Here is a 27,112-nt window from a genome sequence, read left to right on the forward strand (position 1 = left end):
GTGGTGCTGGAGAAGACTGTTGAGAGATCCAACCAGTCCATCCTAAAGGAAATCAGTCCTGGGTGTTCCTTGGAAGGACTGATGCTGAAGCTGAAGCTCCAATACTTTGGCCAACTGATGTGAAGAGTTGACTCATTGGAAAAGACCCTGATGCTGGGAAAGATTGAGGGTGGGAGGAAAAGGGTACGACAAAGGATGAGATGGTTGGATGGCATCACCAACTTGATGGACATGGGTTTGGGTAAATTCCAGAGTTGGTGATGGACAGGGAGGCCTGGCGTGCTGCAATTCATGGGGTCGCAAAGAGTCGGACATGACTGAGCCACTGAACTGAACTGAGCTGAACTGAAAGATATTCAGGAAACTGCTCATTACCCACAATAAACATCCCCTGTGGGAAGCAGGGCAGGATTCCCTTCTGACTGTGTCCATAGCGATAATACCGAGCGCCCGTGGCGTGTTCACCACAGACATTACCCCGAGGACTCCCTCACCAGCTTCTCAGGCCACTTTGTGAGGCAGGGCCTGTGTTTCCCCCCGAGTAGGTGAGGAAGCCAACGGACAGAGAGGAGCAGTGGCTGCCAAAGCTGCCTGGCAGTGGGAAGCGTACGTTGGATCCCAGCAGTTTCCTGCACCCACCCCGCTGGTGCTGGGCTAGGTGGGTGAAAAGCCAACAGAGCCAGATGAGAGCAGAGCTGGGGGAGCAGCCACTGCAGCCGCCCCCAGCTGCGCACTCTGGGGACGCAGGATGGACCTCGAAGGATTCTGGCTAGAGTGGAAGTGAAAGTTGCTCAGTCGTGTCCGACTCTTTGCGACCCCATGCACTATTTAGTCCATGAAATTCTCCAGGCCAGAATATGGTAGTGGATAGACTTTCCCTCGGAGAAGGCAACGGCACCCCACTCCAGTGCTCTTGCCTGGAAAATCCCATGGATGGAGAAGCCTGGTAGGCTGCAGTCCATGGGGTCATGAAGAGTCAGACACGACCGAGTGACTTCACTTTTATGCATTAGAGAAGGAAATGGCAACCCACTCCAGTGTTCTTGCCTGGAGAATCCCAGGGACAGGGAAGCCGGGTGAGCTACCGTCTATGGGGTCACACAGAGTTGTGCACGACTGAAGTGACTTAGCAGCAGCAGCAGCAGCAGCCTTTCCCTTCTCCAGGGGATCTTCCCGGCCAAGGATCTGAACCGAAGTCTGCATCGCAGGCAGATTCTTTACCAACTGAGCTATCAGTGAGGTACAGATCAGAGGAGTGACTTCAGGGAGCCCAGAAACCTGCACTTTGCTATTCACAGAAAGGGGCTAAATTCATTAACCCAAGAGGTGTGAATTCCTTTAAATAACAGTAATCTTAAAAAAAAAAATTAACTCTGCCTGGCTCTAGTTGCCGCACACAGAATCTTTAATTGTGGCATGCCAACTCTTAGTTGCGCTGTGTGGTATCTAGTTCCCTGACCCGGCATCAGCCCGGGGTCCCCTGCATTGGGAGAGCCTAGTCTTAGCCACTGGACCACCAGGCAAGTCCCTAGCAGTAATCTCGCATTGTTGTGGCAACCTGGGTTTTGTTGAAAAATTCCTAGAGCTCCTGGCTCCTCCTTCATGTCTTCAGAAGGATGTCTCAGAGCCGTCTGAGAGGCTGCTTCCTAGGCTCAAGCCCTCAGTTTCGTATGCCAAATAAAACATAGTTTTCAACTTTTAGATGGTGCATTTTTTTTCAATCGGCATGATGCATTAAATAATTTCATAAGAAACTAAGGACAGATTTCCTTAAGTGAACATAAAAAAATCCCTCATGAAAAATCTTTCCAGAAAATAGAATTTGCCACCAGTTTCAGAAGTCCAAGTGAAGAGTGTTAATATGCACTGGCTCTGGGATCTCACACCCTGTGTCTGGACTCTGGATCCCCACTCGTGGCTGCAAGATCTTTCAGAAGTGCTGGGTTTCTCATGAACCAAAGCAGTTCATATCTGCGTCTGCCTTGTGTGGTGACTGTGAGGAGGTCAGTGCAATCAGCGTGCCTGGCAGGGCCTGACACGTTGTAGGACCTCGAGAGATTGAGGGCGGGAGGAGAAGGGAGCGACAGAGGATAAGATGGTTGGATAGCATCACCAACTCGATGGACATGGGTTTGAGCAAGGTCTGGGCGATGGCGCAGGACAGAGAAACCTGGTGTGCTGCAGATCACGAAATCACAAAGAGTCAGACACAACTTGGCAACTGAACAGCAATGATAGAGGGTAGAGGATAGTAGCCCAGGTGACAGGGTCCTGAGACAGCCTGCGGGTTCTAATAGAGCGGGACGTTCTTCTCTAGGAAATTCAAGTGACTGCGCTCTGCTTCCATTTAAGGGCGTCTCGCCCCTTGCTGTGGTCAGTGTCTGGCTTAGCCTCACACGCCTCTTCACAGCATTTCCCTCTTGGGTCCTGCAGTGGGGGCATGGCTTTCAGTGTTCCGAGGAGAGGATTTCAGTCTTAGGCACAGAGGGGCTCCTTGACTCATGCCTCTGAAGAACAGGGACAGCAGAGCCTCCTCAGGCACTCTGAACACGTGTAGCTTTTGCATCAGGCGTGTGGAGGCAGTGGAGACGGCCTCCCTTGAGAAGCAGCAGCCGCAGCGGGTCAGGGCGAGGGCACAGCAAGTCCCGCGTAAACAGGAGAGCCCCACCGTGGCTGGTTCTGCTCTGGGCGGGCGTGCGGTGGGGAGAACTCTCCAGGGGGGGCTTTGGGTGTGAAGGTGTGGGAGGAGCGAGGTTGTGAGGAGAGACGGGCTGGAGGCCTGGGTTGGGAGGAGGCAGCATCACCTTGCTCGTGGCTCTGGAAGGAGCAGAAAGTCAGCAGAGCAGAGCGGGCAGGGCTGGGTGCTGCCCGGGGCCTGGGCGGGGCAGAGCACTGTCCCTGGCTCACCATCAGGCAGAGCACACTGTCGTGCACCCCATTAGGTCGACCCCCAGGGGAGCAGAGGGGGCTTTCATCGCACGGTTTCTATTTCTGGGTGTTTGTCCCTGCGGCTTTTCCTGCAAAGCTCCCTGCCCGTCTCCCAGGAGGTGAGTCTGATCCCCTTCCCCAGGGAGGCAGCGTGACTCCTGGAAGCCTCATTCTGAGTTAGGTCCCAGATGCAGAGATGAGCCTCAGGGATGAGCATGGTCCTTGCTTTTTTAGATCTCGGTTATTTTAAAGATGCCACGGTCATAAAACAGCTGTTAGAATGCAAGATCAAGGAACATTCAGGAGCAAGCCCAAAAGCACGCAGTCTGGCTGCAACCAAGTTCAACTCATTTAAAGGTCACGTGCTGTCCTGGTGCACCTCACAGCTTCCCCTGTAACTCAGTCGATAGAGTCTGCCTGCAATGCAGGAGATCAGATCAGATCAGTCGCTCAGTCGTGTCTGACTCTTTGCGACCCAGGTTCAATTCCTAGGTTGGGATGATCCCCTGGAGAAGGAAATGGGAATCCACTCCAGTATTCTTGCCTGGAGAATCCCATGGACAGAGAGCCTGGTGGGCTACAGTCTTCGGGGTTGCAAGAGTCGGACACGACTGAGTGACTCGGCACAGCACGCTGTGGCGGTGCGCCTCACAGCTTACCTGTCACAGACGCCCCTCCTGCCGGACGCCTCTCCTCGCCACCCCCAAGAAGTTCTGTGTTTTTCCTTTTCTGCTCTTTGCCTTGTGGCTTCCTCCAGCTGGAGGTCTTGGTTATTGCTAATTTTTTAAACCCATAGTCTGTACATCCTGCCAGTGCTAGCTCAGATGCCTTGAATCCAATCTGCAGTCCAGTGAAATCCCCTCTGAAACACACACATCATCGCTCACGCCAGGTTGTTCTTAATCCCGCAGAAGCGTGGGGCCGCCGGGGCCGTGGTGGCAGGTACTGTACCGTCTGAATCCTCCCCTCCGTCAGCAGCGCCTCCTGGGCTCCCTGCCCGCAGCTGGCAGCTCCAGCCTTTAGCTTGTGGAGAACTGGGCAACTGGGGCTGGGCACCCCACCAGCCACCCTGTTCTAGCACATCTTGGGGGTTAGATACAGCGGGGACTTTCTATTAATTTTTTAACATTATGTTTTGCCACCTAAACAGATCAGTAGCCTGGAGTGGGTTTGGAATTCTTCAAACGTCTTCTCTACCTGGTGGACCGACCGCTGTGGCCGGAGCCCCACCTTTGGGGCTTCATTCCTGATGTTGGTTCCTAACTCCAGGCCTCCGTGCTGCTGTTCAAAGCAAGCACCCTTTGGACACACAGCCCCGTCCGTCCTTATTAACTGAACCCGAGAACTGGCCGGCAGCCTGGAGTCAGAACAGCGGGCAGGCGGCTGTGTTCGGGGCCGTGGGGCACACAGAACGGGAAGATGGGGTGGACGGGAGGAGGAGTGTTCATCGTAAAGAGGTGATGCTGGGTTCGATGGGTGCCCTTGCTGTTCACGTTCTCATCGCCCCTCATCACTGCGTATGGGTTTTATCACTCTCATTTGGAGAGGAGGAAACGGAGACCCAGGGAGAACTTAAACTGGCTGGTTTCCCACAAAGTGGTGGCAGAGGGGGCGCCCGGCGTGGCAGGGGGTGTGGAGGTGCGGGCAGGGGCTCTGACGGGCCTCAGGCGCACCTTCTGTAGCTGCCCTGCCCTCGGCTGTGCACGTCCTCCGTCTGCGAGTCACGGAGTGCTGCCCGGGCTGCCCTGGGTGGGCTCCAGCGGTCAGGTCAGAGCCTGGCTTTAGATACAAAGGGCGGCTCCCACCCCAGGGAGCCTCTCAAAATTGTAGGGAGAGTTGAAGCAGGATGTTGGCAAATAAAGAGTGGGGAGAAACATGCCCTGGTGAGCGAGCAGCGGTCAGCTTGACCACCTCCCTGTCTGCTCCACCCCTGCCTCCACCCTTGTGCCCACCTCCATCCCCACCTCCATCCCCACCTCCACCCCCACCTCCACCCACAACCTCAGCTCCATCCCTGTCTCTGTCACCTCCATCCCTGTCTGCACCTCCACCCCCACCTCCACCCACAACCTCAGCTCCATCCCTGTCTCCATCACCTTCATCCCCATCTCCACCTCCATCCCCATCTATCTATACGTGCAATTCATAGTCATGGTTCCAAAATGATGCTCCTGGTTTGCTGCCTTTGAGCAGGATTACAGAAAGAATAAAACACCACAATAGAAGTGTAATAGGCATTTAATCCACTTCTAAAATTGGACCAGAGCGCATTGATGTAAACAGGAAATGAACACTGTCTGAACCACCAGGTAAAGGGAACCCTACCTAAGTGGCCAGGAATAGACATCCAGCCTCTCTGGAATTTGATTCGACCTTCAGTCTTACTGCTTTTATGTGCCCTCAAAGGCAGGACACCGTTTATGCTATTTGCAAACATAGAGACGTTACTGAATGTGAAGGCTGATGTTGGGGCCGGGCTTTAGGGATCGTCCAGGTTTCTGAACTCTTCCTGATGCCCAGATGCCCAGCGTGAGGGCACTTGACCCCATGTCCAGAGGCGTTGATCCTGAATAGAAATCTTCTAGGGAAAACTCAGGAGGCATGATAAATACAAATGTAAATCATATGTCAATCAGACTTTAAAATGGATTTTTAAGAAGAATTTATCTACTTTAAAAGAGAGTAAAGATGATCCTTCTGCTAAATGATTTGAGAGTGTAATTGGCTGATGAGGGTGTAGAAAAACAGTAATAGAAGGGAAGTACATTTAATTTGAGCTTGTCACTTCCAGCTTTATAAATTGGTTTATTCCAAATGAATACTCACAGCTTTCAAAATTAAATTACCTTGCTTTTCCATTTATTTAATTTTTTTCTCCTCCAGCCTTCTTACGTGACCCTTAAACATCTCAGCCGGTGGGCAAAAAGCAGAATATTTGAGTCACCTCTGTGTGTGTGTGTGTGTGTGTGTGTGTGCGTGCGCGCGCGCGTGTGTGTGTGTGTGTGTGTGTGGTGTGTTGTTAACGTCTGTCAAGGTAGGGAGTTATATTGAATGAAATTGCGTTACATTGTTACCAACAGACCCAGGGAAATGTTTGGCTCCAGGTATGTCTTCCTCGGATAAACACTTGTTTGGAAGAATTGGGAATCCTGTTTCCACCGTGACCTTTTAAACCACAAGGCTCAGCTCCCCCTCCTCCCTGGAGAAAACCTTAACAAGTTTCTCGTGATGACAAAGGCCAATTAGCTGTCCTCAGGCAGCTGTGCCACCAGAGACCCCTGGGACCCCGTGCTCTCTTTCCTGCCCACCAGCCCAGCCAGGCCTCCGGGAAAGCCCCACCAGGGGAAGGAGTCCTTGGACGGGGAGCAGCGAGAGGAGGCCAGGCGGTCAGGACCACAGCGGTTCTCAAAGTGGGTCCTCCGAAGGGCGGCGGCATCGCCTGGACCTACTAGAAGTGAACTCTCTCCTCACCCCCACTCCAGCTGCTGATTGGAAGCCCTGATTGGGGGCAGTGATGTGCATTTCATCCACCCTTTTGGGTGACTGAGATGCTCCTTCAGCCCTGGGGAGAGGGTCTCGAGCACCGGGGAGCTCACGGAGTAAGCAGTCTTGGGGTCAGCCCGGCCACCTGTGACCTGTGTGACCTGAGTTACCTAAGCACTTTGCTCTGAGCTCCTTTTTGGGTAAATGCAGACAATCAAACTGCCTTGGTGGCCGCTATTAGATACATCATGTATTATGTTACATACATTTCCTGGGAGATGGTGCCTTGTGTATGAAGTAGGGGGTTAAAACGGAAATCTTCCTGCCTCCCCGTCAGCAGAGGCATCTGTGTGATCACTTCTCCGACACCAGGGTGAGGGCAATGCATGCACACCAGTAGACGGAACAAAGGAAATCGTTCAGAGCGACTCCTCCACTCTCGAACCTCCTCCTGCTGGGCTGGGGGAGAGGAACAGGTGTGGGGAAGCCATGCCAGGCTTGCATTTCCTGTCCTAGTGAGAGGGGCCTCTGGGGAGCGCAGGCTGGGTCCCTGGGCTTGAGAAGAGGCCCTGCCAGTGCCCGCCTGAGGCCCGAGGAGCCTGTGGGCTTCACAGCTGTGTTGACATTGGCTCACACGCCCAGTTATTGCAGTAGGACCTGAGTTTAGGATGCAGCGTGCTGTGGGGAGGGCCTGAGGTGGGGTGGTCCCCAGCTTCTCAGGATGATGGAGGAGCCAGAGGTCGCCTTCCCACAGAGAGATTCATCTACAAGATGGAAGGAACAGCGGGAGAGACGTCCCAGAAACGCGAAATTCCAAAAGGACGCTCAGACGTGTTTACGGGAGGAAGAATCAGTTTCAAACGTCTGTCAGACACAGGGAGAGAGGCCAAGGCGTGCCAGTGCAAGTCCAGTAAAAAGGGCTTCTGTTCTTTATCGCTCCAGCGTCTCCCCAAGCTGGTGGGGATGGGGAGGGAGACCCCCAGACAGAGAACCAGAGAAGCCAGTGCAGCCCCTCTTTGCAAGGGCGGAGCTGATGGGGACATTCAATCAAGCATGCGGCAGGCTGACGTCCGGCCTGACATCCCAGCTTCAGGACCGAGACGCTTTGTGACTTGGAGACTCTCACGTTGACACCGCGAAGTGAGCAAAAGAGCCACGCCTTCCAGAGGTCTCCTCTCGGGGAAATGAAGACCACTCTCCCCAAGAAGCCCTCCAAAGGCAGAGGTGAGCTCAGTATTAACTTCACATTACACTTGTTCAAGACACACAAACTCACCTGCACGCGGGCACCAAACAGCAGCGTCCTGGGAAGTGGGAGCTATTTGCTTTTATTAGAAAAAATAACATCTTGATTCCTTTTAGCATCAGGCAGATTTTATGAAGTAAGATTTTAGAGGCTGAAGTATGAAGACAGACCTATCAATAAGCACTACTTTAACAAACATTAACATGAACCGGCGGAACTTTTTGTCAGCAAGAGCCTTTTGGTGGATTCACAGAACTGGAGGCTGTAAGGAAGCTTGGAGACCTTCGCTGATATAATAGTGAAGTCAGAGCTTCTCGAGGCTGAGAGGGGTCCCAGGTCCAGGCACTCCTGCCGCACAACCTCAGGGGGCGCTGTTGCATGGCAACCCCAGCGAGGAGCACCCCTGCACCTGTGCTCTGACTGCCCGGCCTGTGTGGCCGCCGCTGGGCCCCCACAAAGGGTCCTGGAGTCCCAGCCCCGCTGAAGTTCAGATCTCCTCCGGACAATCACGTGGTGTGTGCAAAGGCTCTGGAACAGGGGGCCCTGCTCCCTCCAGAGAGGGCCCCGCTTTCCAGTAGCTGTGATCACTAGGGCGTGTCACTTCCGTCATACTCGCCTGCACGTATTTCTCATACGTTCCTGCAGAGTCAGAGTGTTGTTACAAAGCTCAGAGCCGCCCTGAGGCCACGCAGGGCCGGGCCGGCCTCAGAAATCCCGGGAGAGGTGACGTCCGCTCCGAGTCGGGCCTCTTGGCACGCTGTCGTCTGGATGCTTGTCTTGCGCCTGCACCTGCCCGCCCTGGCCTGTGCGCCTCCCGGTTTGCGTGTGACCTTCTTACAGCAGAGGCAGCGCCTTGAACAGCCAGGTCAGATCACCGCCTTCTCCCTTTTCAGGTGCGAAAGGTAAGGCCCCTCGAGGATGCTGCCTGAGGTCTCAGGAAAACCGTCGCAGGGAATCTTGTGAATGATTGTTTCACTGGGTTGCTGTGATGCCTATCGTGGCCACACGCCGCCGTAGGGACAGGAGAGCTCGGACTAAACAGAAAGGTGAAATTTCCGATTCCTTTCTGCAGAACTTGGGCACTGGGGACTGTGGTACTTGAAGTACTTCACGGAGTCGTGTGTGGACACCTTGACATTCTAGAAGAAACTAGGGAGGCCACACGGAGGGCAGCTCCCGTGAACCCGTTCTCAGCGATGCAAGGAGCTTCAGGCTGGACACTACTGAGCCGAGGGTCTAGGGACCCGCAGGAAAGAGTGTTCCCGGGCCCAGGCGGGACACCCACGGGGACAGGGAGGGCGGGAGCTGACTCCGGCCAGCAGGCCCAGCCTCCTGGGGCCAGACTGGGCTGAGGCAGGCACACGGCTTGCAGCCAGTCCAGCGGCGTCTTTTGTGACTCGAAGAAGAGGAAGGATGTTGCAGGGTTGTTCTGACTTTCCCTCTTAGAGCCTGGCCTCCGGAAGGAGGGCTGGGACAGAGAAGCCAGCTGCTTTAAAGGTGCAGGATTGGGTTCAAAGTCCATGCTTTCTGTCCTCGCTGCTGTTATCGCTTCGGTTTGGCCTTCCAGACTGCTCCCTTGGGGTGTCTGGGGACCCCTACCGCGGCCAAGCACGCTTCTGCTGCCCCTGAGAAGCCTTAGGTCCGACTTCACCAAGAGCCCAGCAGCCTCCTGGGCAGCAAGGGAGGGCACCCACAACCCGCTGGAAGGAAGACCCTGGGGAAGGGAGACAGGCTTCAAAGAGGAAACTGCACGTCCTGGGGCCTTAGATTGCAATACCTTAATTTCCCCCTGAAGTCCCAGGTAAACAGATGGGGTGCCGGGGGGATGGTGGGGAGGGAGGGGGGTGGGCTGGCCGGCGGGCGCCCCGCTCAGGCTGGGGCTGGTCCTGCAGGCCTTGCGTCCCCACTGGCCCCTTGGGGCTGCTGCCTGCTCTCACCCCCAAGGGGTCCTGCCCCGTGCCCAGCTCCTGCAGACCAGCCGGGGCCCTGGTTCTCTCTGGGTTTCATTCTCTTGGATAACACATGTCAGGTTGGAGCAGGTGCTCTGGTTTAGGACCAAGTCCTGCCCCACGAGAAGGACTAGACGTTGAGGGGAAGACCCATTGCAGGGACATGGCGGCCTCCAAGTCTCTCTGAAGCCCCAGACTCTCCCCTAACACATCGGCCCAGGCCTCCATGCACCCAATGTTTGGCCCTCAGCTCTGAGTTTCCAGCTCGCTTCACCCAAGTCTAGATGACACAGGAAGACCCCAGGACCTGGCTCTTGGAAAGCCTCTGTCAAGGGTTGTCAGCCAGACATGGTATTTAAAAGAAAAGCTGAAATTCCGCGTGTCCGATGAAGTCAAAGGTGCCTGGTGAAGTGGTGGGTTCATCCTTGGTGTTTGGAATACAGCTTCTGTTTTCACAAATACGCAGGACTGAACACAAGTGATAAATGGAAACTCTGGGGCAACGGTTCCTTCTCTGCTGATCCATGTCCAAATGGGCTATAAAAATGGTAATGTGCATGTTCATAATTAACATGCCAGCCATAAATCATCTCAGGGGTAAATTATTAAAACAATGAGATGCACACGTCTCCACTAGGGGTGGAAATTTGTTTGTGGAGAGTTAGGACGTCAAGCCAAGCCCGTTGAGGTGAATTCCCCTTGACCACGCCAGGGAGGAAGCAGGGAGGCCTGGAATGGAGTGAGTTACTCCACAGGTGAGCCTCCGGTCGGGTCAGTGTCTCCACCCCAGGCAGGTGCGAGGGACCAGGTGAGCCGAGCTGTGGGCACAGGTCGGGACGGAGCAGGATGATACCGCCTGGCTCTGCGATCATCTGGGCAAAACCCTCAGGCTTACCATTATCCCAGGAAATTGCCTCCCACACTCCAGTTACCTTGGGTGGGCCCCTCACCTCTCAGCACTTCCTCTTCAGAAGCATGTCCTCCTTAGGGACCTGCTGGCATGCAAGGACCTCTGTGCCCCCCTTGGCAGGTGTGCCGTTGCAAAGCCTCTAAGAGGCTGGTCCCAACTGCGGTCTCGATTGTTGAGGACAGCGATCCCTTGAAGGGCCTTTCTCTGGCTGCTGGGTGGGCAGTTCTCATCGGGAGAACCTGGGGTCCAGCAATTTCGAAGAGGGGATCCCCCATTCTTCCTGGGAGGGCGGTGGTGGCCTGGAGGTCTCTGGTAATGACAGGGCTCCACAGTATGGCTCCCGTGGCCCCAGAACCAGTTGGGGGGCTCCCGACCTCCTAGAGCTGCGGCCCCGAGTGTCTCATCCCACTGGGGCGACGGCAGACCCCACAGCAACGCTGTGGGTTAGAAAATTAACTCTGCGGCTCAAGGCTGACACTAAAGGAGGACGCCTCCCACGGCTGGACTCACTATTAAGTGAATAGCAGTCAAGATAAAGGGAGTGAATGTGTCGCAGCAGATGCTGGCCTCATCTCGCGGGGCCCGTCTGTGGTCTCAGATGGTCTCCACAGCTGGAGCCCAGACAGCTGCCTGTGCGCCCCGTCTCGGCGCAGGGGACGGGGGCTGTGGGCAGCGGGGTCCGGGCCTGAAGTCAAGTCACAGGAAACTGAAGCCATGCTTTCTTGAGAAAGCACGCTCACACACACACACAAACACTCTCACACACTTACACACAAACACTCCCCCCACACACTTACACAAATACACTCACACTCACACACACACTGATGCACTCACACACACTCACATACACGCCCATACACACACTCACATCCCATACTCTCACACACACTCACACACATAAACTCGCACACACATATTCACACACACACAACACACACACAAACTCATATCCACTTACACACACAAACACACACTCAGATAAACACACTCACACAAATGCACACAAACGCACACACACAAAGACACACACACACACATTCGCACACACACTCTCTCACACACACACTCGCACACACACACTCACACTCCGGGACAGGGAGGTCTGAGCACCTTTCCCCTGGGTTTGCCTACTCCGGTGTTCCTCTTTCTCAGCCCTGGCCTCTCCCTGCCGTCTTTAGATGCTCTCATTGCCCTCTGAGCCTCTGTCAGGCAGCATCCAAAGACCAAGCAGGGATTTCCTGAGCGGCTTTGAGCTGAGAGAGAAAGGGTGATGCTCAGAGCCTGCCCCTGTCTCTCTTCTCGCCCTCTGAAAATACGCTGATACATTCAGATTATTAGAGTGAAAGAAGCCAGCCCCCAGAGATGAGGAGAGTCAGAACCACGAAAATAATGGTCGTGAAAAACAGTTCCGTGACACCTGCCACACCTTGTGGGGCGCCCCGTGTTCTGGCTGAGGAAACCCAGACGCAGCGCCACGTGGAGACACGGCCCGGGGACCGGAGCCTGGACGACTCTCCCGAGCGCCGCCCGCCCTGGCGCTCCGCCCGCACCCTCTCGGTTCAGGGCGGGGATGGCCCGCGCAGCCACAGGAGGCCCGCCCGTTCCGCGCCCTCCCTGCACCCTGGGCTCTGCCTGGAACTGCTGCGGTGCCCCCTTCTCAGGAGCGGGCGCAGGGGCATGGGGCAGGGGAGCCGCTCACACGGGCCCTCGGAGGGCAGGGGAGCCCCTCACAGGGCCCTCGGGGGGCAGGGGAGCCCCTCACAGCGGCCCTCGGGGGCAGGGGAGCCGCTCACAGGTGCCCTCGGGGGCAGGGGAGCTCCTCACAGGTGCCCTCAGGGGCAGGGGAGCCGCTCACACGGGCCCTCGGAGGGCAGGGGAGCCCCTCACAGGGCCCTCGGGGGCAGGGGAGGCCCTCACACGGGCCCTCGGGGGCAGGGGAGCCGCTCACACGGGCCCTCGCGGGGCAGGGGAGCCGCTCACAGGTGCCCTCAGGGGCAGGGGAGCTCCTCACAGGTGCCCTCAGGGGCAGGGGAGGCCCTCACAGCGGCCCTCGGGGGGCAGGGGAGCCGCTCACAGCGGCCCTCGGGGCAGGGGAGCTGCTCACAGGTGTCCTCAGGGGCAGGGGAGCCACTCACAAGGGCCCTCAGAGGGCAGGGGAGCCGCTCACAGGTGCCCTCGGGGGGCAGGGAGCCGCTCACAGGTGCCCTCAGAGGGCAGGGGATCCCCTCACAGCGGCCCTCGGGGGCAGGGGAGCCCCTCACAGCGGCCCTCGGGGGCAGGGGAGCCGCTCACAGGTGCCCTCGGGGGCAGGGGAGCTCCTCACAGGTGCCCTCAGGGGCAGGGGAGCCGCTCACACGGGCCCTCGGAGGGCAGGGGAGCCCCTCACAGGGCCCTCGGGGGCAGGGGAGGCCCTCACACGGGCCCTCGGGGGCAGGGGAGCCGCTCACACGGGCCCTCGCGGGGCAGGGGAGCCGCTCACAGGTGCCCTCAGGGGCAGGGGAGCTCCTCACAGGTGCCCTCAGGGGCAGGGGAGGCCCTCACAGCGGCCCTCGGGGGGCAGGGGAGCCGCTCACAGCGGCCCTCGGGGCAGGGGAGCTGCTCACAGGTGTCCTCAGGGGCAGGGGAGCCACTCACAAGGGCCCTCAGAGGGCAGGGGAGCCGCTCACAGGTGCCCTCGGGGGGCAGGGAGCCACTCACAGGTGCCCTCAGAGGGCAGGGGATCCCCTCACAGCGGCCCTCGGGGGCAGGGGAGCCCCTCACAGCGGCCCTCGGGGGCAGGGGAGCCGCTCACAGGTGCCCTCGGGGGCAGGGGAGCTCCTCACATGTGCCCTCAGGGGCAGGGGAGCCGCTCACACGGGCCCTCGCGGGGCAGGGGAGCCGCTCACAGGTGCCCTCAGGGGCAGGGGAGCTCCTCACAGGTGCCCTCAGGGGCAGGGGAGGCCCTCACAGCGGCCCTCGGGGGGCAGGGGAGCCGCTCACAGCGGCCCTCGGGGCAGGGGAGCTGCTCACAGGTGTCCTCAGGGGCAGGGGAGCCACTCACAAGGGCCCTCAGAGGGCAGGGGAGCCGCTCACAGGTGCCCTCGGGGGGCAGGGAGCCGCTCACAGGTGCCCTCAGAGGGCAGGGGATCCCCTCACAGCGGCCCTCGGGGGCAGGGGAGCCCCTCACAGCGGCCCTCGGGGGGCAGGGGAGCCCCTCACAGGTGCCCTCGGGGGCAGGGAGCCGCTCACGCTGCCCTCGGAGCCCAGGTCCAAGTGGAATCAGGTCAAAGCAGTGGAGTGTGTGGAAGGACCACGCGGTGAAGACTGTGCTGTCAGGGGCCTCGCGTGTCCCGTGGATTCAGCCACGCAGGTCGACAGCTGCTCAGAGGAAGATGCCTCAGAGCTCAGCACCAGGGACCCACGCCAGTGAATACCCAGGGACAGAACGAGAAGATGATCCTCATGAGATGGAGCGCTTCAGCCCAACTCTCTGGTCTAACCTGGTCTTCCGCAGGGAAGAATCATGCTGAAGGTGAGCAGGCGCTCAGGGTGCTAAGAAATCAGGCTGGTTCGCCGTGGGTGGCTCTGGTTACACGTCAGTGCCGTCAGGTCGCTGGGTGAGGGTCCACGGCGGGACGGAAGGGCGCTGAGGGGAGGGCAGCGCTGTCCTGGCAGAGCCCCCAGGGAAAGGCTGGTGCCGGGTCTCAGGACAGGTGCCCCCATCAGAGGTCGCCTCTTCTCCCAGCAGGAGACCATCTACTCCCCTCCGCCGAGCTTACATTGTTGCCTAGAAACCAGGTCTTCGTGCGTGAGAATGCAAGAGTGGAGGATGGCTCACGGATAAAGGTCTGAATGGTTGTCACAAGATCGATGTTGAGATGGCGGCTATTAATCGTGTGGTTATTAAATAAGCGGCAGCCGACACCTGGAGAAAAGGAGCCCCAGCCCACACCCCTCACTGCGCACACTTAATGATCCTGGGCAGGCACAGTCGCCCCGACCCCGAAGTGCATGGCAGCTGCTTCGAGCTGCCTGGGATCCAGCACGGAGAATGCCGCCATCCACACGAGTGGATGCCGACGGAGCCGCAAGCGTGTGCACAGGGCTGCACACACACACGGGTGTGTACACTTGGCTGTATCACCAGACATTCAACTCCCGCGTGCCTGGTTTTACTCAGCTGAAATGAGAGCATAAAGAACAAAGACGCCAAGAAATTCAGAATCGTCGTCCGCAGATGGCTGCTGACACAGCTCAGCCCGACAGTCTGGGAGTGAGGCTGTGTGCACGGCTGCACGTGCAGACCTGGGTTGGCTCGCGCTCCTTCTCGTGGGCTGACTGCACACGTCTCCCCCAGGAGACCGTGGCTTCTAGAGCATTTGAACAGTGTTGCATTCAGCCTGACCCCACGGCCAGCCGAGTCCTGCAGAGAGGAGGGTGCTTACAGCCCCTGCGGGCTCAGCCTGCTCCTCACAGGCCTGGTTTCATTCTGTTTCCAAGTTCGCCTCGAGGCACTTTCCAAGTTTCCTCCCTGGGGAACTCCTCTTTGAAGGGGAACTCCTCTTTCACGGGGGGGAGAGGGCGGGGGACAGGGTCAGCCCCACATGGGACCCGGCCCTGCCCCATATCAGGACTCCAGAGCAGCCGGCAAGCAATCCTGCCTTCACTCCGTCTCCCGGTCACCTTCCGCCAGATGCGATGTGCTGTGTGCAGAATCCAAACAACGGCCGCTCTCTCCCTCCCCGAGGGGCTCGTGCCCATCACTTCTGCGAGATTCCCTGCGGCGGGTGGAGCACCAGCCCTCCGCTGCCTCCACTGCTGGTTCACGACTGGAGCCGACCTCGAGGATTCTCCAGTGCTTCGCAGCCTGATGCACCTTGCAAACCCTGGGAACCTATTCCCCTTTCTTCCTGTCCTCTTTCTAGCAAAATGATGTTAGGTGTGAAGGCTTCCAAAACACACTGCTGCTGCTGCTGCTGCTAAGTCACTTCAGTCGTGTTTGACTCTGTGTGACCCCATAGACGGCAGCCCACCAGGCTCCCCTGTCCCTGGGATTCTCCAGGCAAGAACACTGGAGTGGGTTGCCATTTCCTTCTCCAATGCATGAAGGTGAAAAGTGAAAGTGAAGTCGCTCAGTCGTATCCAACTCTTGGCGACCCCATGGACTGCAGCCCACCAGGCTCCTCCATCCATGGGATTTTCCAGGCAAGAGTACTGGAGTGGGGTGCCATTGCCTTCTCCCCAAAACACACTAGGAAATTACAAATGAAGGCAACATGCCTGTGGTTTGATCAGACAGAACAGTTGAGGCTTCACGGTGAAGGTCTGGTTCTCCCAGCAGGAAGTCTGTCTGCTTAGGTGGACGCGGCCCCAGCTGACGCAGTGAGACCCAGGTGCTGGCTCTGTTTGCCCACGCTAGGACCCAGGGCTATTCTCGCCATGGCGGGCCCCACCCGGCGGGAAGTGTTCCTGTGGGCAGTTGTTTCCTTTTCACTTTGAAATTTCTTAGTTATTTAAGTTGAAAGGAATTTTGAAAGGTAAGATTTCCTGAATATCTTGTTATAATTGACTATTACATATAATTACTATGGGCTTCCCAGGTGGCGCTAGTGGTAAGGAACACGCCTGCCACCTGCCAATGCGGGAGGTGTAAGAGACGTGGGCTTGATTCCTGGGTTGGGAGGATCCCCTGGAGGAGGGCATGGCAACCCGCTCCAGTACTCTTGCCTGGAGAATCCCATGGACAGAGGAGCCTGGCTGGCTACAGTCCATGGGGTCGCAAAGAGTAGGGCACAACTGAAGTGACTTAGCATGCATGCACATTTAATATATTAAATATACATATTAAATGCATATATTTAATACATGTTATATTTAATACATACATTCAGTATACACTAAATATAATGTTAATAGCATAACTACATTCGTTTTTAATAAATAATTTTATAGTGAGAGGTAATTTTGATCAAATATGTTAGATATTTATGATTTTAGTGCTCAAATAAATAGTTGAGGATATTTTGGAAGCTGATAAAATAAGAGGGACCCCGGATGTGGTCCGTCAGATATAAAAACCATGACGTGGCCAGGGTGATGCTGACGTGGGGGCTCCAGGCAGCGCCCCTAAGCCTCTGGGGCGGGTGGGCGGGCAGGGGACCGGCGACACGGCTGACGGAGCTGAGGGCTGGGGAGGCGAGGAGAGAGACGTGGAGTTGCTGGATGTCTGGTAGTGAAATGACCCCGATCACCATCACAGGTTTGTGTGCATGCATGTGTGCACACACATGTATAAGTGTGCGTGTATTTGTGTATTAATTCACACACATGCATGAGTTTGCACGTATAGCCATGTATCAGTACGAGTGTGTTTGGTTCGTGCCTTTATAATCATGTGGAGAAACCCCTTCAACCCCAACTCCTGAGATTTTCTTAACTCTTTAAAGGGAAATATTTTAGTGTTTGGAAAATTAACTTGAAAAAGAACTTGTTTTAAAAGACAAATTTTTCATGCATGTACATATCACAGTCTAAGGACTGCTGGCTTAAATTCGGTTATTTCCTAATTTCCTCCCGGCACGTTTTGCAAGAGGAGAAGCTGTGTCTGCCTGGTGTGCACTGACCCAGCGTTGGGAGTGACACTAACTCAGGCACCTGTGCTTCCGACTTCTGCCCTGGGCATTAAAGCAGTGCCTGTGGATGTGAGAAAGTAGGCTTTGAATCTGCACTAGAAAGAACATGAAGAAGCTTTCAGATGGTCTCGGGGAAACACCCCGGAACCCAGGACGCACAGGCGAATTCCAGGGAAGAGGAAATACAAGCTGTGAAGGCAAAAGCAGAGACTCAGACCCCACGTAAAGGGCACGTTTTGGACCCTGAGTTGCTGCTGCGCCAGCCTCCCTGGAGGGCTGAAGGGCTGTTTGCTGACACTGATCTGAACGCCTCCCAGTGAGGCTGAGCACTGCCTCCTGCAAAGGTGATATTTGAGCGCTCCGCAGGGCGTGATGCTGTGCAGGAGATGAGCGGATCAACACGCCATGAGGTTGGCAACTTCTGCTACAACAGTGCAGCACTTTCTGCAGTGCCCGTCTCTACAAATCTCCATTTTTTTCCCCATTTTTCAGAACTTCCAATTAGAGTTAAGAGTATTCATGATTCTAGGCTATGGATGCTTCAAGCACTTTTTCTGAGTATGTTCAGCTCAAGCGTGTGTGTCTTTTCTCACGTTCTCCTTCTCCTGTCTTTTCCTGGTTTGTGGGAAAAGGCAAAATGGGCTGTGATGTGAGTGGATCAGTGTAGGGGTCCACCGCTCCGCATGTCCCCTAGCCTCTTTCCTCCCAGTGCACCCAGAGTAGAAGATGAAACAGAGCTCCAGTCCCCATCACTTTTGACTTTTTGGTGACGGGTTGGGATCCAGTAGGCACCGTTCCTGGGTATCTTCTACTTGGGGAATTTCGCTCTGATTTATAACCGATTTATTTTACTCTGGGAGCAGATCTGAATGCATTTGTTAGATGTAAGTATTTTATATTATTATAAAGTCTTTTATATTTTATATAAATATAACTATTTTATACTATAATGACTAGAGGGAGAAGTCAGACATGTGTGTGTAAGAGAGAGAGAATTTCTTTTTTCTGTACAGAGCTCAGTATTTCAATTTCACTCTCTTTAGCTTTAGGGGAAAAGCACTCCATTTTTCAGGGAAAAAAAAGTGTCTCAAATATAATTGTGACTTCTTTTTATTTAAGAATTTATTTTATATTATTTTCTTAAAAACAACTTTAGCGTAGGGATGTTCTTCCCGGTCAGTCCCAAGCCTGTGTAGCTGAAACAACGCACCGTTTCTTTGTTTTCCCTTCTCACCCCTCCCCTCCCCATCACCTTTTCTGTTCAATCTTCCATCCTTAGTTTATCTGGGGAGTATTTTCTACAGGGGAAGGGAGCTCACTGGGGTATAAACACAGCGATCGGTTATCTCTTTCATCTTTAGATCTTTATTTTATTCGTTCATTTATTCAAGAAGAAGTGACTGAGTTCTATGTAGCTCAGAGCTCTGACTTGGGTACCCAAAGGTGAAAACCACACCGTGAACCCTCGTGAGCCTCAGAGCTGCTGGGGAATCAGGTAGATGAACACACGGCAGCCTGGGGAGCTGGGTGCTCTGAGCACAGCTGTGTGCTCTGCACTTTCCCAGGGAGGGGCTCCTCCAGACCGCGGAGCATAGGTTTAGAAGAGGCAGAAAAACACAGTCCCTGAGCAGGGCCGGTGCTCACGTCCCATCATGAGAGCTACCGCCTGCCACTCCTGAGTCACACCCGCCGTTCTTTACTAAGGACTGAACAGGCAGTTCAGCTCCAGCACAGCCCTCTGACCAAGCTGTCAGGGGAGGGGAGGCTTCTAGACAGGCGTCTATGGGGCACGTGTGGGGCTAGAGAGGCTTCCCTGGAGAGGAAAGCCAGCCTCGCGCCGGGTGTAGAGACGCGTGTGTCCCCAGGGTGATGGCGTCAGGAAGTGGAGGCGATGCCGTCAGGAGGCTGGGGCCCTCCAACGGATTGTGCCCTCATGGAAGACCCAGAGATGGCCCAGGTGGCAGAGCAGAAAGACCCTGAGCTTGCTTCCTCCCATGGACACACGGAAATTATGACTATTTCAGATCAACTGTTGATGAGAGAGACTGAAAAACAAGCAGAAAAGATCCCCTACAACTAAAGAGATAAAGAAAGAACTACAGGAGGTAGGGCACAGTCAGCCCCAGCAGTCCCAGGGTGAGCAACCCTCAGACGAGAGGGTGGTCTCGGCAGCAGAGGCTCTCCCCAGGGAGCGACGTTCTGAGTCCTATCTTGGCCCGCCACCCGGGGGTCCTTTACTGGGAAGGTGGGCCCCAGAAGTTTAGCTTTGAAGGCCAGTAGGGCTTCCTTTCAGGAGACACAGGCGTAGGGGCAAATAGAAAGTCCATTCTTGGAGGGTCAACATAAACCCTCACCTGCTCCGGGACCCAGGGTGGAAGCAGGAATTTGCAGGACGCCTGGGCCAGGCCCCCTGCTGACCCTGGTGAGTCCAGGGAGGCTGGAGGCAGTGGGGCTGGCACGTGGACGCTGGCAGCAGCCACTGGGGGGTGCGCTCGTCTGTGGGCACTGGTGCTGGCGAGCCCCCCTTGGCTTGGAGCTGGCGGGACCCTCCAGCTGGACCTGGTCTCCACAGAGTCACGCAACGACCAAGCTCACCAAAGACACAGGCTTCAGCGGGGCTGAGGAGAGGGTGGCCTGGAAAACCACCTGCATAGTATTTCTAAATTATCTGTGGGACACATGCTGGAATGGTTTGCTGGTGTACAGCAGTGTGTTTCAGTGCCTGGGATTTGATAGGAATGTTCAATGTTAGAAATGTTAGAAAACATTTCCATACATGTATTTTTAGTGAACTTTATACAGCAGGGTGTGTGTGTGTACCTGTGTGTTTGGTGTGTGTGTCTTTGGGGAGCGTGTCTGCATGTTCATCTCTACGTGGTGCGTGTGTGTATTTGGGTGTGTGTTGTGGGGGTGTGTGTGCTTGTCTTTGTGTGCATGAGTTCATATCTACGTGGTGTGCGTGTGTATGTATATGGTGCTGTGTGTGTGTGTTTGCTGTGGATGTGTGTGTTGTGTGGTTGCATGTGTATGTGTTCACATCTGTGTGATGTGTGTGTGTGTATATGGGTGCGTGTGTACTTGGTTTGGATGTGTGGTGTGTGCGTGTGTTCATGTCTGTGTGTGTGTGTTCATGTCTGTGTGATGTGTGTGTATGTTCACGTCTGTGTGTATTTGGTTTGGATGTGTGGTGTGTGCGTGTGTTCACGTCTGTGTGTGTGTTCACGTCTGTGTGATGTGTGTGTATATGGGTGTGTGTGTACTTGGTTTGGATGTGCATTGTGTGCGTGTGTTCACGTCTGTGTGTGTATGCTGGGTGTGTGTGTGTTTTCTTCATCCATGGGGAAAGCCTGGCGATTGAATTGCTCAAAAGCACCTTCGCGTCGCCTCCCATCTCCCAGCATACGAAGCCTGCCGCTTAGTCAGCTCTGAAGCCGTGACTGCGCGGTTCTGCCATTTGGAAGGGGGATAGGGCGAGTCAGGAGGAAACCGCAGGCTCCCAGCACGTGGTGAAGACGGTGTTGCTCCGATTCGCTGTCCACACTCTGGCCTCCCTGCCCTCGTCCTGTGAGCAGGCCCGGGAGACGGAAGGACAGGGCGCCGGCTCCTGCTGCAGGCGCAGGCCCAGCCTTCCAGACCGGCGCCGACGTCTGGGGGTAAGACGGCAGGCGGAGCCCGTAGCTGCCCCCACGGGGGGCTCCCGGGCTGGCCTTTCCGCCGTCAGCGGTCCAGCTGCGGATCCTGGTCTCGGCAAGCCAGCCGGAGGAAGAGACAGGAGGACGTGGGGGCGGGGATGGGACACGGAAGGAGAGAGAGGGCAGAGAGGCCTCCCTGCAGGGACAGCGGGGCGAGGGGCCGCTCAGGGAAGGGGGCTCACCGCTCTGGGGGGCTCACCGCTCCGGGGCGCACAGGGGCCTCCTTCGGCCGGGGCCTCCCGGACAGGCTCTGGTTCGCCACCTGCTGGCGGGGCGGGGGAGGAGGGGGCAAGGCTCCTCCAAACCTCCAGCCTCCTGCCCCAGACGCCCCAGGCACCGCTCCCTGCCCACCGCCCCCAGGAAGCCTCAGAGTCTCCTCTCCTGCGGTGGTCTGAGAGGCGCTCCTCGGACCCTCCGGGTGCCGACCTGCGGCTCACACCGCCACCACTCGGGAGGTTCCTGCCACCGGGTCCCGTCTGCACTGAGCGCCCTGGCCCCTGGGAAGAACCGGGCAGCAGACATTGGTTCCAGCCTCATCCGGTGAGACGGGATCACCTGTGCGCCCAGAGGCCCACTTCCCCAGCACCCGCTGCCCCTGGCCACACACGCTGGATGCCGGGCAGCTGAGCGCATGGCCGTGGGGCGTCCCAAGGCCACAGCGTCTGTGCTGGGAACAGGGTATCCCCCTGGATGAGGCCGAGGCCGCGGACCTTGGCCCTGGGCATCCTCAGAGGCTGCCTCCCGCATCCTGTTGCTGGACCTCAGCCCCGGGGGCTCTGTCGCACCCTCATCCCAGCCCCCAGCTCTGCCCCATCGCCCATCCCAGCCCCTCTGCCTCTCTGGGGTCCTCCCTGTGCTCCACCTGCAGCTGAAGCTTTATCAGCAGCAGAGGGCTGGGGTGTCCATCTCCAGTGCACTCATAGCTGCTCCGTCCCCTGCGGGGCTGACCCTATGGGGTCTCTCCACCCAGCATCCCCCGTTGACCAGGAGAGAGCTGCCCCCACCCCCTGGCCCACCCCTGGTGCTGGCATTCGGGGCAGAGAGACATCCGGTTCCTAACTCCGCCATTTCCAATTGACTGCCGCTGCCTCCCGTCTGCGGGTCCCCGGAACGTGCCGGTGGTCACGTCATGACTGCAGCTTCGAGTCCTTTCCATCCACCAGTCTCCGTGCGGGGAGCGCAGAGCCTGAGCAGCTCCTCATGCCTGCCCGACACTGGCTTCTGGCTGCCAGGACCACACCTGCTTCTGGGGAACGCAGCTGGTACATTTCTGACCATGGATGGCCCAGAGGTGAGAGGGAGGTGTCAGGAGGGCTCCTCTCTGACACAAAGGGGACTTTTGACCTTTGCAGCTTATGATGCATCCATGTCCATCCCTGCACATGCCCCAGCTCTGCAGTCGGGGGAGGGTCCCAGGTGGGGGGCAGGGGTTGTGTGTAGCCTGGTACCACTCCTGATGTAAGAGGGGACTTCACCCAGCCTCGGGTGATAGCTGCGTCCATAGCCCGGCGGGTGTGCCTCCCACCGCTGACCCGCCAAGCCCCAGACTGTTCTCCTGGGGGCCCCTCAGGCCACCTGCTACCCTGGTCCTCCCAGAAACCTCTGGACTGGGTCCCTCCTCCCTCGGGGTGTGTGTCACAGGGAGTGATCCACTGGGTCCCCTCGAACGCTGGGGCTCCCCAGGGTAGTCCCTTCTCCTGTGCCTTCTGGGTGCTGGCAGGGAAGACAGAGCCTCGGAGAGGGAGGGCGTGGGACCATGGAGCTCCTGCCCAACCTGCAGGCTGAGACGCTCCGGAGTCTTCCAGGGGGTCGGCAGGACCCTCCCTGCGCCGCACGGCTGTTTCTTCCTGAGGCCCGAGGCCCTTCCTCTCCCTCTGATTCAGCACCTAGCCTCTACCTGGCTCTCCTTTTCCTCTGCCAGCCTCCCTGATGTCCGCCGCCTCCTGCTCACCCACTGCAGAGTGAGGTCCTGTCCTCTGCTCTGTGGCCCTGGGATGTTGTGTGTGAAGGGCAGACGGAGCCCTCTCGCCAAGGTTTGAAAACCAGCACGTTGTGAGCTCGACTTAGAAGAATTGTCTTCCTGCTCATGACAGACAATCGAAAGCTTTCCGAGGCAGGATGGGCGGCTTCCTGATCACAGCCTGCCTTGGTACCGATCTTGCGGAAGGCCGATGCTTGGTCACTCTCTGCAAGGTGGTTGTTTGGAATAACGCTTTCGCCGTAAGGGCTGAAAGACAAAATTCACCCAATGAGCGTCAAATCCATGAGGCTGCACTCTAGATTCACGAGAATACAAACAAACACATCTTACGGAAACCCAAACAGCCAGGTTATATTTTATATTTTTCCTACAGTGCTTTTGCCAGGAAATCGAGAAGTAACACAAAAGCTTTAGCTCGCTCTGTGCACGTGAGGACAGGGCTCCCCGAAGACCCTGCAGAGTCAGTCCGAGCACCGAGGCTTGTGTCGGGCGGGCCTTCCCCAGCTGTCCTGTCCCGTCATGTCAGGTCCTGGCTACCAGGGGCAGCCAAGGCTCGAGGCCCCCTGTCTATTGTGTGAGGTCTCCGAGCCACGGATGCTGGGGCTAGGGGACAGCTCTGGCTGTGAACTCGTACAGCCGCTCACCTGCGCAGCATCCTCGGCGCAGTGATGACTGGGAGGCAGGCAGAGCACTTCATCCGAGGCATTTAAAGGTGTCTGGATGGTGCCTGGAGCACTGATCTGACCCTTCCTGTCTGCTCACGGCTGTCGGTGAGCGCGGGCCCTCCCCAGTCCTTCCTCCTGACACTGCTGACCTCAGGAGCCTGGCTCCAGGTGGGCAGGTCCGGGTGGGCCCGCGAGCCATACTTCTGACCGTCTTGCACGGGCTCCAGGCGAGCACTGAGCGGGCGCACCCCCGCTTTATGCCTTGGGGATGGAGGCTCCCAGGTGCCAGGACAAGGGGGTCCGTGGCTCTGACTTCTCCCGCCTCTCAGTCCCCACACCTTCCAGCTCCCTGGTGCTGCTCCCCCAGCCCCGTGCTTCCTCCTCCTCACAGGTTAATTACCGGCTATCGCGGATGACGAGCACTGTTGCTGTCCTTCAGTCGCCCAGTCCCATCTGACTCTCTGCGACCCCAGGGCTGCGGCACGCCAGGCCTCCCCGAGCCTCACCATTTCCCAGCATCTGCCCAAGGTCACGTCCCTTGCATCGGTGATGCCATCCAGCCATCTCATCCTCCGACTCCCTCGTGTCTTTCTGAAGCCTGAAGCCCTCCTTCTGACAAGCACCGAGGCTCATACAGGCAAGAACCAGGTCGGGTTATTTGTAAACTGCACGCTGGCAGTGCCCGGTACGTCCTACCTACTCTGTCTGGGCAAGAATAAGACATCCACCTCGCAGCAGTGTTCTGTGGTGTGACACTCGGGAGGTCAGGAAAATGTGATTTATAATAAACAATGCTAAATAGTGACCCCAAACAGTAAAATTAATTAGAATAAAAATATAGTTGAACAATTTTAGTATCATGTGTTGTGAGAACTTGTTTATTTTCTCCCAGTTTTACTGAGATGTAGTTGACATCCGGCACTTTATTGGTTTATGGTGCATAGTATGATGATTGACCTACCTACCTCAGGAGGTGGTGGGACTTACCTACCTCAGGAGGTGGTGGGACTTACCTACCTCAGGAGGTGGTGTCACATACCTACCTCAGGAGGTGATGTGACCTACCTACCTCAGGAGGTGATGTGACCTACCTACCTCAGGAGGTGATGTGACCTACCTACCTCAGGAGGTGATGTGACCTACCTACCTCAGGAGGTGATGTGACTTACCTACCTCAGGAGGTGGTGGGACTTACCTACCTCAGGAGGTGGTGTCACGTACCTACCTCAGGAGGTGGTGGGACTTACCTACCTCAGGAGGTGATGTGACCTACCTACCTCAGGAGGTGATGTGACCTACCTACCTCAGGAGGTGATGTGACCTACCTACCTCAGGAGGTGGTGGGACTTACCTACCTCAGGAGGTGGTGGGACCTACCTACCTCAGGAGGTGGTGTGAGTCAGGAGGTGATAACCACAATAAGTGTCGTGAACGTCCTTCATCTCATAAAAATACAGCATTGAAGAAATAAAATTATTTTTTATTTTTTAGTATAAAAAGTTATTATTTAATTTAGGATTTACGCTCTCATAGCTTTCATAGGCAGCACCCAACACTGTTAATTCTATTCATCGGGTGCCTATGTCCCTTGCACTTACTCTTCTTACAGCTGGAAGTTTGTAGTTTCAACCATCTTCATCTGGTTCCCCCGCCCTCCACACCTTTTTCTGGTAACCAAAAGTCTGGTCTCTTTCATGTGAGGTTTTTTTGTTTTTTTTTCTCTATTTGCTTTTTTTCTGAAGTATTTTTGGGGCTTCTCTGATGGCTTTGTGGGTAAGAATCCGCCTGCAGTGCAAGAGACACAGGAGATGGGAGTTCAATCTCTGGGTCAGAAAGATCCCCTGGAGGAGAAGATGAGAACCCACTCCAGTATTCTTGCCTGAAAAATCCCATGTACAGAGGAGCCTGGTGGGCTACAGTGCACGGGGTCCCACAGAGTCGGACACGACTGAGCACGCACGTTGGCTTGGCTGGAAGTATCATCGACCTACTACGCCATGTCAGATTCTGTCACACAGTGTAAGGATTCAGTATTTCTGTACATTTCAAAATGATCCCCGTAAGTTTAGTTACGATCTGTCACTGCACAAAGATACCACACAATTGTATTCCCCTCACTGTCCATTTCATCGCTGCGATGCATTTATTCTGTGACCGGAATCTTGTACCTCTTATCTTCCTCCCCTTTCTTTCCTCCCAAGCCCCTGAGGCAAACGCCGCTTTGTCCTCTGTGTCCGCGCGTGTTCATTTTGCTTTTAGATCCCACATGTAAGTAGGAGCATATGGTGTTTGTCTTCCTGATTTATTTCACTTAGCGTCGTGTCCTCTAGGTCCATCTGCACTGTCACAAGTGGCGAGAGTCCGTTTTTCATGGTTGAGTAATATTCCACACGCACGCATACACACACATCTTTACTCTCCATCTACTGATGGGCACGGAGCTCGCTTCCATATCTTGGTTACTATAAGCAATGCTGCCATGAGCAGACGTGTGCATGCCTCTTTTTGAATGAGTGTTTTCTTTTGCTTCAGATAAACATCAACAGGTGGAAATACTGGATCACATGGTAGTTCTACTTTTAATCTTGTGAGCAAACTCTTTTTTAATCTTGTGAGCAGACTGCTTTCCACAGTGGCTCCACCAGCTTACAATCTCACCCACAGTGCACGGGTCCCCTTTTCTCTGCCTTCTTCCTAACACTTGTCATTTGCTGTCTTTTTGATGACAGCCATTCTGACAGGTGTGTTGTGAAGTCTCATTGTGGTTTTGATTTGACTTTTCCTAATGATTAGTGATGGTGAACATCTTTTATGTTCTTGTTGGTCACTGCACGACTTCTTTGGGAAAATGTCTGTTCATGTCCTCTGCCCAATTTTTAATTGGGTTTTTTTTTTTTTTTTTTTTGGTTTCCAAGTATGAACTTTTCTAAACTCATTATAAGCTTTTAAAAATCTCCATTTAAAAGCTGTGATGCCTGCCCGCTTCTTTCCTGACAGCGTGGCGTGGGAGCCTCAGGGAGAGAGACTCAAGTGGCCCAGAGTGTGACGAGCACCTACGAGGTCCTGCTCCTGAGTGGGGCCGGCCACAGCTCAGCCCCTACAGCAGAGCGGTGGTCACGGGCAGGCCCTGTGCCCCGATGGTGCTGGCGATGCCTCAGTGATGCCGATGGACACTGACTGCAAGGTGGCCTCCAGTTCCTCTCGCCTCCCCGGACTCTCCCACCCCAGCGCTGTCCCTGGACTGGACGTTTGCACATGCCGCCTTTGTGCGGGGGCTGGGGGAGGATGGGGAGCAGGGAAGAGGGAGGAGGGGCTGCGGTCAGCTCCACGGCCAGCAGAGCTGCCCCACGCCCAGCCCCCTGACAGGGTGCCCTCCTGCGCCTGCTGCAGCTCTGCCCACTGTGGCTGCAGCCCCCAGGTCTGCTCCGTCTCTCCCTCGTCCTGCCTTCGAGGGGACGGCCTTCTGTGCACAAGTGAGGTCCTGATGGTTGGGGCCCCTACTGTCCAGATGAGACCCGGTTTCTATCAGGCGAGGGTGCCCTGCAGGGACTGGGAGGGGACAGGACCCGGAACATGCTTCCCCATGGGAGCTGCGGGGACCCCGCGGACAGGCTCTGCAAGCAGGGCTGGGCTGGCGTCCCGGC

General features: G+C 56.0%; 1 long non-coding RNA gene across 1 annotated transcript; it reads right to left on the bottom strand.

Annotated features, from left to right (window-relative positions):
* Window positions 1-18,312: 18,312 nt before the first annotated feature.
* Window positions 18,313-25,254, bottom strand: LOC139184668 (uncharacterized). The gene is made up of 3 exons (XR_011568247.1): window positions 25,067-25,254; window positions 22,774-23,049; window positions 18,313-21,319 (listed from the first exon to the last, which is right to left on the bottom strand). It is a non-coding gene; the product is annotated as an uncharacterized lncRNA (long non-coding RNA).
* Window positions 25,255-27,112: the final 1,858 nt, after the last annotated feature.

Source organism: Bos indicus, chromosome 8 (genome assembly GCF_029378745.1).
Source record: "Bos indicus isolate NIAB-ARS_2022 breed Sahiwal x Tharparkar chromosome 8, NIAB-ARS_B.indTharparkar_mat_pri_1.0, whole genome shotgun sequence".
NCBI classification, from domain to species: domain Eukaryota; kingdom Metazoa; phylum Chordata; class Mammalia; order Artiodactyla; family Bovidae; genus Bos; species Bos indicus.